This window comes from Cygnus olor, chromosome 4, assembly GCF_009769625.2.
Source record: "Cygnus olor isolate bCygOlo1 chromosome 4, bCygOlo1.pri.v2, whole genome shotgun sequence".
Classification (NCBI taxonomy): Eukaryota; Metazoa; Chordata; class Aves; order Anseriformes; family Anatidae; genus Cygnus; species Cygnus olor.
The window spans coordinates 7839608-7850392 of record NC_049172.1 but is presented as its reverse complement, the minus strand read 5'-3'; the positions used below and the strand labels follow the sequence as shown (position 1 = coordinate 7850392).

Here is a 10785-nt window from a genome sequence, read left to right as displayed (position 1 = left end):
GGTTAGAAACTGGCTGGATAGCCGGGCCCAGAGAGTTGTGGTGAATGGAGTCAAATCTGGTTGGAGGCTGGTCACAAGTGGTGTCCCCCAGGGCTCGGTACTGGGGCCAGTCCTCTTTAATATCTTTATCGATGATCTGGATGAGGGCGTCCAGTGCACCCTCAGTAAGTTTGCAGATGACACCAAGCTAAGTGCGTGTGTCGATCTGCTCGAGGGCAGGAAGGCTCTGCAGGAGGATCTGGATAGGCTGGAGCGATGGGCTGAGGTCAACTGTATGAAGTTCAACAAGGCCAAGTGCCGGGTCCTGCACCTGGGGCGCAACAACCCCAAGCAGAGTTACAGGCTGGGAGATGAGTGGTTGGAAAGCTGCCTGGCCGAGAAGGACCTGGGAGTATTGGTTGATAGTCGGCTGAATATGAGCCAGCAGTGTGCTCAGGTGGCCAAGAAGGCCAACAGCATCCTGGCCTGTATAAGAAGCAGTGTGGCCAGCAGGTCTAGGGAAGTGATTGTCCCCCTGTACTCGGCTCTGGTGAGGCCGCACCTTGAGTACTGTGTTCAGTTTTGGGCCCCTCGCTACAGGAAGGACATGGAGGTGCTCGAGCGAGTCCAGAGAAGGGCGACCAAGCTGGTGAGGGGTCTGGAGAACAAGTCTTACGAGGAGCGGCTGAGGGAGCTGGGCTTGTTCAGCCTGGAGAAGAGGAGGCTCAGGGGCGACCTTATCGCTCTCTACAGTTACCTTAAAGGAGGCTGTAGTGAGGCGGGGATTGGTCTGTTCTCCCACGTGCCTGGTGACAGGACGAGGGGGAATGGGCGAAAGTTGCGACAGGGGAGTTTTAGGTTGGATGTTAGGAAGTACTTCTTTACCGAAAGGGTTATTAAGCATTGGAACGGGCTGCCCAGGGAGGTGGTGGAGTCACCATCCCTGGAGGTCTTTAAAAGACGTTTAGATGTAGAGCTTAGCGATATGGTTTAGTGGAGTGCTTAGTGTTAGGTCGGAGGTTGGACTCGATGATCTTGAGGTCTCTTCCAACCTAGAAATCTGTGTCTGTGTCTGTTTTACTATTCAGGTAATTATAATACTTCTGAACGGAGAAAGAAGAACACATATGACTTACTTGATATTCTGAAAGAAATGGAGCACACAAAAATTAATTTCCCTTCTGTGTTATGTTTTCTTTCTTCCAAAACTGACTTTTCATTTCATATTATCCAGGTCCTTGAAAACCCTGAAAAAAAATATATAACTCATGTCATATAACTATCTACATATTTATGGAAAGCAACAATTGCTTGATGTATGTATCAAGTTGAAGTTAAATTAAAAGTGAATGCTTATGTCTATTTCATTTTAAGACATAGATAAATGAACTACTAACCAGTCACTGTGAGGGTTGGGATGGGGCAGTATATGGAGTATTGACTTACTAAAATGTTCTGTTTTGTGATTTGACTCCCTTATTCAAACACTTTGCAGCAAAAGTAAGATTTAATGAAAAGTCCTTTAGCTTCTTCACATTTGCTCCATAGTTCAAAATACTCAGATGAGGTATCATGCTTCATAGTACAAACAGAAATATACTACATGATCTTATGTGAACTGAGACAATAAATTGGAAATTTTTGCTTATGCAAGATTTGTTTACATTAAAGACTACATATAGCTTGCATGGATCTCTTTTGTTTGAAGAAAACAAGGTCAGATGTTGTAGTTAGTATGGTAATCCTCCAGAAGAGCACCGCTTGTTTTGTTCGCATATAAATATAATAAGATAAATTAAAACTAAATCGCTATACTTGAACATAAGATATTTTTTCTAAACACCTCCATACTACTCAATAATATACAAAATAAAGTGTTTCATGAGGTTTCATGAAAAAAAAAATTGTGCATTGCAGTTCAAATAATTTAATCGAAAATTATTCCACATTTAACAACTACTGTCTGTCTTGCATGCTGACAAGTTATGGGCACATGCAGAGCTTGGTGTTGGTGGTATCCTAACTAGTTGAGTCTACAGAAGTGATAGCATAACCACAGTGCTTCCTCTCATACAAAAAGCACAATAAATCATATTTAAGCAAACTTTAAAGAAATTGCTGCTTGTTTAAAATTTTAGGTATGGAACTTACTTCAAATTCAGCATTTTACTAAATTGCTATGGCATTATATGCTCAATACCAGGAAGGACTGTTATTAGAACATGACATTAGTGGTTTTGGTGAACTGTAATTAACAGTTGATTGTCTAATTCATAGTGCATACTTTCCATCTTACAGAACCAAAAAGATTTTGCATCTGCAAAACTTCTTTGTGCTACTGCAACATAAATTTACATTAGCCTGAGTTAACATATATTCTGTTTCAAAAAAGATATCTGTCCTACATACTCAAATCCAAGAATTTATTAAAATCGAACAGCTTTAGATCAAGCAAGCCTTGTACAGAGATCATATGGCTAAAGAGAATAGAAAATCAACTTTTGAGTTGATCTGCAATAATAAAATGAAAAATGTTGTCCTTAAAATGATGTACCTGATATAATTAAAAAAAAAATCCAAATCAGAAGTATTCAATAAATTCTATACAAACTGCAACTGTACACGCCAGCATTTTTTATGTAAAAAATATTTAACCAAATATCTGTGCAGAGCTGTTTTTTCTTTAGCTTGACTGTATCACAACTGTTCTGAATTTGAATAGCAGCAAAAGAATGACATGAGATGTACATATGCATTCCTGCCAGCCTAGCTCAATTTCCACTTACATCTGTTAAAAAATGACAGAGTTTACAACTAGCATTCAGAGTGATTTACAGCAATTCAAGAGAAAATATATTTTGAAGATATCTGAATCATATTGCAACTGAGAGCACTTCCTTTATAGTCATAATGCACCTGTTATTTAAAATACCTAACATAGGTGGGAGCTGAAACATTTTAACTCTAAGTTACACAGACTCAGCTTAATAATGCACATGCAGCTTTTCCACTCCATCTGCAAACCTTAAGATCCATTAGGTTCTCATACTTATGAGACAGTATTTCATAAATTGTAATATTTATTGTATAATTATTTACCTTTCCTTTAATTTGAAGGAAAACCAATTACTACTGTTTGTACATTACTACTATGGCAATGAAGAGAGAGCAATACTTTAATTGTCAACTAAAGCTACCCAGTCCCAGGATGTGAAACAGTGTCCAGTCTCTGAGGTAAGAGAATTAACTTAGAAGGTGCAAGTGAAAAAACAAAACAAAACATTTTTCTTCTTCGGAATTTCACAAGTTTACTAATTTTACAGACAGCAAAGTCTGAATAACTGTGTCTAATATATCAATGTGTTTTACAACATGACCTCAGCCTTCTCAGGGAAAAAAATAAAAATCAATTACTTTTTTCTTATGGTACATACAAGCTATGGAAGATGACAGAATTAGAAAATTCTTCGGTATGGTAGGATATTTCAGTAGATGATGAAACGCAATGTTATAAATTAGAAGATATTGAGTATAATAAAATCCTTATATATCAACAATATTTCCCTATAATTTAAAAAGAACAGCATGTTATTCTTTAGGACTATGCATTTTTACTAAGATTTTACTTTGTCTAGTAAGCTCTGCTTATATTACAATACTTTTTTTTAAAGTACAGAAAACTGATTTATGCAGTTTATTCACTGCAGTAGGCAAGAATATTTTGTTCTGACCATCTCTGCCATAAAAACATATACTTACAAGTTAATGTTTGATGGCTTTTAAACACCGTTCTTATATTTTAACCCTTTCATTAAACTGATATAATTACAATACCATGTCTTATTGAAGCATTCAGATGAAACATAATACTTAGATTAGTTTATATTGTTAGCATCAAAATTTTCTAGACTAGAATGGGTGGGAACATGTATCAGACAAAAAATTAGGACTACTTAACCATGTTTGCTATCAGTTATAGATTTAGTGAGAGTTCAGAAACTGTTTTTATTCTGTAAGACAGCAAAACATGACAGAACTGCAAGTATTGCTTACAAGATTTTAATGATTCAAAATAAAACTAAAAATAGAATCATAAGCAGCAGTGGAAAAACAAATTAGGCAAAAATAACAGTGCTATCACTGGGATGGTTTCTTTCTTCCAGAAAGTGTTACTCTGCATTTTGGATGTATGAGAACATTGAAACAGTCCAACCATCAATTATAATACAATATTTTTATTTTTGCATAAAAAGAAGAATGCTTTATATATTTACAGTCTTTAATCTAAAAATCTTGAATGTCTCTATATGGATTAGAGAAGTAAATTCTTAACAACTTGACATATATTTGAAAGCAATTTCATCCATATTTTAATAAAGAAACAGGAACCCCGAACAGAACTGATCACAAACTGATTTACAGGTAATCCAGAATACCTTTAATTCCTCCCCAAGAACATGAAGAAATACTTCAACAAAACACTGAACTAAAGTGTTCCACAAATATATAAATGCTTGCTTCTGTTTAACATAAATAACCCCAGGGACACATAGAAGGGTATTTAACAGCAGTGTTGTTGTTTTACCACAGAAAAGGACATCCATTACAAGGAAATATGTATATGCAAAACCTTTATTTTGGCTTAAGTATGAGAAATATCATTAATAAGACCTAGCTTAAAGCTGAGATACGTTCCTTCCTTGGTGGATCTCTTCAAATATAGGAAAGCTTTAGATACTAAAATCACTTAATATTAACACAAAAGAAATTTGTTTATTTCTAATTTTCATGAGGGATTTGGTCAAAATGTGATCAGCAGGGAAAAAGAAAAAAATAGGATCAGTAGCAATGGGATTTCAAAAGTAACAGAAGAGAATCATATTTCCATGGGCACCTAGTTCCCTTAAGCAACCTTGAAAATTTCAGCCTGATATTGTATCTCAGAGACTTACTAACTGGATTTCTTTAATAGCTATCAGTTGTGTTGCAGGATTATAAGATCTCAAGGAGAAACTGATTTCACGAAGCAGCTCACTTCCTCCAATTTAACAGGGAATTTCTAAGTTTTCTTAATTATCCATGAGATCACCCATTAATGTCCACATAACACATGGTTACCATTACAATATTCATACAGCACTGCTGCCGCCATTAAAACAAGACAGGGAAAGTTTTAGCCTGATCTTTTCCAGTACAGATTTATCACAAAATTATTTTAGTTGGAACTTATACCCAATCTTTCATGCCTGTAACAAAGCGTTAACATTGTTGATTTAAATCTTGTTTTCTACTAGAATGTTGTACATTAAATTTTGCTAATAGCCAAACTCCCACCCACCTGCTCACTCATTCTCCCCACCCCTAAGTGGGACAACAGGGAGAAAATAGGATGGGATAGGATAAAGACAGTGTGATCACTAATCAGTTACCATAATGGGCAAAACAGACTCAACCTGGGGAAAAAAAATTACTTTAAATTATTGTCAATTAGACAAAATGTCAAATAGATTCATAGGATCACAGAACCATAGAACATCCTGAGTTGGAAGGGACCCAGGAGTCTAACTCTTGGCTCCACAAAGGAGCACCCAAATATCAGACCGCATGTCTGAGAGAGTTGTCCAAATGCTTCTTGCACTCCGTTAGTCCAGGTGCTGTGACCACTGCCTTGGGGAACCTGTCCCAGTGCACCCTCTTGGTGAAGAACCTTTTCCAAACACCCAGCCTGAACCTCTCTGATGCAGCTTCAGGTAGTGAGAAACAAAAAGACAAATACTAAAACACCTTTCCTAGCCCCCTTTGCAAGGCTCAGCTTCACTCCTCCATTCCAGATTCTTCAGCCCCCCTGAAGAGGTTCAGGGATGGCTGAGGACAGGGGCTGCTGTCAGTACATAGCAGTGTCTCTCTGTTGCTCCTTCTCAGAGTTTTCCTCTGCTCTAGAGCAGTTTGCCTAAAGGTCGCAGTCATTCAGGAAATCTGCCCCAGTGTGGGCTTTCCATGGGACACAGCTCCCATCAGCAAAAATCTGCTGTAATATGGGCACTTCACAGGCTGCTGTCTTTCCAAAATAACCATCTGCTCCAGCATGGGTCCTCTACAGGTTTTAGGAGAATATCTGCTCTGATACCTGGATTACCTCCTCCTTCTTTGACCTTGCCGTTCGCTCTGCTGTTGATCACTTTTAGTTCCCTCCTCCTCTGTCTAAGGTTTTATGCCCTTTTGTAAATGTTTTCACAAATACTCCACCAAATTGGTGGGTGGGCTCAGATGTGTCCTACAGCAGGTCCATCGAGGTGCTGCCTAGAACCAGCTATGTCTGGCACAGGGCAGCTCCTGGTCACAGAGGCCACTCTTGCAGCCCCTAACCCCTGCTACCAAAACTTTGCCACACGTACTTAATACAAGTAGCAATTCAAAGAAATACTAGGACATAAGAAAATCTTTTTCAAGAGTTTACCTATTGGATAAAAATCAACTGACCCAACCCAAGACAGAAGCATATATTTAAAACATAATGGGTAAGGGTGAATATGGGTGATAAAAATAGACCTTTACATAGTTATACTTTCTCATAATGTATTCTAACTTAAATTTAACTCATATTTACCCCTCAGACTCCAGTTCTACAAAAAAAAGTCAAAGAGTCTTATACTGAAAATACTCTTGTCATTGACAACACAAGCATTTGCTTGACTAAAAGCATGTTTAAATCCCACTGTGGGACCCTGAAAGTTGTCTGTCTGCTGCCACTGTATTTTAATATTTGAAACTCCATGTCCCATTAACTCCACCATGTCCCATTAACTCCACTGGCAATTCACCTATTTTGTAAGAAAAAAAAAAATGTACATCACAGTTACAGCATGGCTTCATTAATGTTACCTTGAAAGATTTACAATCACAAAAGTAAAAAGTTATCTTACTTTGAAGTATGTTAATTACATTAGATGCATCCTGCCTTGTTTAGTCATTGTGCTTTTGCTTTAGTATCTCCTAAACTGGTAAATTTTTTAATTGTTTAAATATACATTACTAAATACTCCACATGAGAATAAAAAAAATTGGCCAGGTAACATTAATGAAAAAGAAAGAGGTTTTTCCATATGTGTTACTTATTTGTACTCCATTTTGATGGAGTACCTGATATTCAAGAAACACTCCAAATTTACCAGAGGCTTTATGTCCGCAAGCCTCTGCAAGACAATTCCTTGTGAAAATATGTACTGTGCTTCTTCCCCTCCCTCCTCCCTCATCTTCAGATTGTAGGAATACAACTTACACTTGTCATCAGTGATGCACAACTCAGTAGAGCAGAGGTATAATCTGGGAGTCTACAAACATTTATAACTTTTTTTTTTTAATGAAACGAATTACTTCAATTAAGCCTTCTACATTTGCCACAGTTTAGAAACTTGCTGACCAAAGAACTGACTCCTTGGACTTTTCAGTGCTTAAAAAGCCAGCCCTTGGACCAAGATGAACGCTTATAGATGCCTCAGATGTGAAAATTTACCAATGAAGAAGAGTTAAATATGCAGTGCTCCTACAAACAAACTGGAGAGCCTCCAGAGCTCCCCTAAGAAAAATTAAGGCACAAGATTATGTCTGATTTATTATCACCCATGCTCACAAATTGGTCATTCATTTTCCTTTAGATAACCATTGATTAAAAAAACAGCAACAGTTAGAATTCCAGAATACAGTTAATCAAGCAATTAGTAGAGTTAAGTCTATCCAACCAAAAAGCTTTGAAGAGCTAACATTCATCTATTTCTGAAGTTATCCAAAAAATATTAAAAATATCATTCCTTTAAAATGGTAATCCTATTTACCTCATTCTTACACAACTTAAAAACCAGGTGAGAGTCTTTTGTCATTCCTTAAAAACAATATTTAAGTTGTGGGCAGAAACTAAGAATGGAAAATTTCATCTAAGCAACAAGTTACTGTAAAAGTCTTTAAAAAAAACGAATTATATAAAACTCTCCTCTTCATACAATTTCCAAGTTTTGTTTTTTTTTTTTTAGTCAGAATATATACGTTTTAAAAACCTAAGTCAAAAAAAATACTGAAATTGACACAATGAAATTTATTGTTTCTAGGTCTGACAGACAACTGAAAATTTTCAAGATAATAATGCACTTATCAATATAGACTTACCAAAATGCATCATTTTTAAAAAACTCTGAAGATGTATTAGACATTATTGTAAATTTCAGTGTTTTGTGAAAAATACTTTTCCCTAATATGTAAATAGTGCCTACTATGAAAATCATGATCTACACTATGATGACATTCATTTAGCCATATTGCTTCTGTTTGCTTGTACATCTCTACCATTTTGTTGCCCTTTAAATCATTTTCTCTCCAAAGTGCATTAGAGTGACAGAACTAGAAATTGAAATTATGCATGTTTCTGCTCTAAGAACTGCCAGATGTTAGTTTTGGTATTAATGACTTTTACAATTCTGTCAAACCTTTAATATTTTCTATACTAAGAAATGGAAATCAGCTCAAGACAGTGTCAGTGCCAGGCACAGCTGAGCTGTTGCTGAGAAGTGTATAAATGCAAATGAAGACAAAAGCAAACTACATAAAGCTTACTTCAAAAATCCTGTTGGAGCTTTGCTGATTACAAAAGCATTTTTAAAGGTCTAAAGTACTATCAAATCAGTTGTCCTTAAGTATTAACAAATATACTAAAGTAAAATTCTAATCCCAAAAACCACTTACACCCTGTGAATGACTATTTATACACGGCATCTATTTGTACTGACTAAAATAAGATTCACTATTCACAGGATTAAGTTAAACTGCACAGTTGTAAGCATTTTTCCCCACATGCTCAAGCATACCTATGGAGGTTTGTACTCTGAAAGAGCAGAGGTTCAAAAAACCTTCAAACAGTCACTTCTCAGCAACCTTTCAGCATATTAAGTAATGGAACTTTTCCTACTGATTCAATAAAGATCGGATAAAGAATTCAGACACCTGCATGAAGCCCAAGTTCCAGTGATTACTAAGCCACCATATCTAACAATTTTTCAGAATCTTAAAAAGCGTAATTTAAATGTCAAACTTTACTCTCTTGATAGTAAGAATTTGTCATGCTTCTCCCGTATTAATGCAAGTACAGCCAGTGCTAAATTAAAATACTTTTGGCTTCTAGAGCAGGAAGAGTCACAGTAGGAGACATCTAATTTCAGTCCAGCTAAATGCACCCTCTGATCACTAGATGGTATAATTATCTAGCTCTATTGAGATGGGGAGAAACCAAGTTGCACTTAGTGTAACAGAAAAGTGGCAAAAGCAGATAAATACCACTTTCCTATGTTACCTGTCCTGAAAAAACAAAAGTTCTGCCTATAATCCTCAGAGGGTCACTCTAGCAGCTGGTTAGTACCAACCCACATAATTTAAAGAAATGTTGGTGAAAATCTCTTTTCCTTCCAAGGAAGAGTAAAGATTTGGAAGTGACCAAAAAAAAAAAAAAATTCTACATTAGCATTACCTCTCACAGATTTTTCTTGGCTTCCAATATTCAATTTTTTGAAATGTTCTGACACAAATTATGACATAGCTGCAGATATCAAGAGCTACTCTTATTAAGATTTCTTTACACAATAAACAGGCTCTCCTTGAGAAACAAGTATTACATCAGTATTACTTGTTATCAATACAGCCCCATCAAATGAATTTAATCTCTAAAATGCTCAGCTAACTTGCATATTCTAATTAATATCATGCTGAAAATAGTTAATGACACTAAATTATAGCAATCTTTCTAAAAGGGTCAAATTTGTCGATCTGCATTTAAGCTATAAACATCAGGCATGAAAATGAACTGGTTTTGAAATAACACTAATTTTGAAAGGTCCTACTTAAGAAAATTATTTCCTTGACTCTTTTTTTTTTTTTTTTTTTAAGTGTTTAATGTTTAATCAAACCATCCAGTAAAGGATTATAACAACTGATAGCAAATTGAAGTGTTGTCTCTCTTCCTATCACTCTCAGCAGAACTGCTCATTTTTCTTCCCTTGAGTTTTAAGGGAGAAGACACTTCCTCAGACAGTGTCCACAAGGTTCTATACAGGTACACAACGGAGTATGGCTTTAAAACTATGTTAACGTAATAATACTTCCTCACTTTTAAGAGATATTTTTATTAATCTGTAATTTTTATGCCATTCCAAAAGTTATATTATACAGTGCTTCCCACAACATTATGTATTATAATTCCTGATATTTTACAATTTCACATTTTTTAAAGGTACAAAGCTAACTAAACCCAACGATATTCCTATGAAGAAAACATGTTGTTATTTGTGTTTGGATAAAATTTGGTCATGAACCTGATGGATTAGCCACTGTGTTTGCTGTCAGACAGAATACACTGCAGAGACAAATAAGGTCATAGGACCTCCACAAAAAATGTCAAAGCTTCTTTATTCTGCACATACGTTTCTTTAAGATCCTACAGTCAAAATCTTGCACTTCAACACAGTGGATTTGATGAAGAGGTGAGAAAAGAATTAATAAACTGACAGGCTGATTCTGTGCTCAAAAAGATATAAAATAAAACAAACTTCAATATACTCATATGAATTTCATTTCCATTGACAGTAACAGTTCAGCACATGGGTTTCTCAATCCAAAAGGAGATCTATGAAAATTCAGGTCACAGAAGATCATTTAGAAGCTTGCTTGAGAATAATTTGGTTTTCTGAGTTTAACATACTGAATGAAAAAACAGTTTGAATCAAGAAAATATTATAAGCCAGAACACGAATTCCACATGATGATCTA

At 35.8% G+C, this 10785-nt stretch overlaps 1 long non-coding RNA gene across 1 annotated transcript in view; it reads right to left on the bottom strand.

Annotated features, from left to right (window-relative positions):
- Nucleotides 1-1180: 1180 nt before the first annotated feature.
- The window catches only part of LOC121070084, a 69992-nt gene continuing 60387 nt past the window's right edge, over nucleotides 1181-10785 (bottom strand). The window contains exon 5 of the long non-coding RNA XR_005819878.1: nucleotides 1181-1226. This is a non-coding gene — a long non-coding RNA (uncharacterized LOC121070084). The remainder of the gene's footprint in view (nucleotides 1227-10785) is intronic.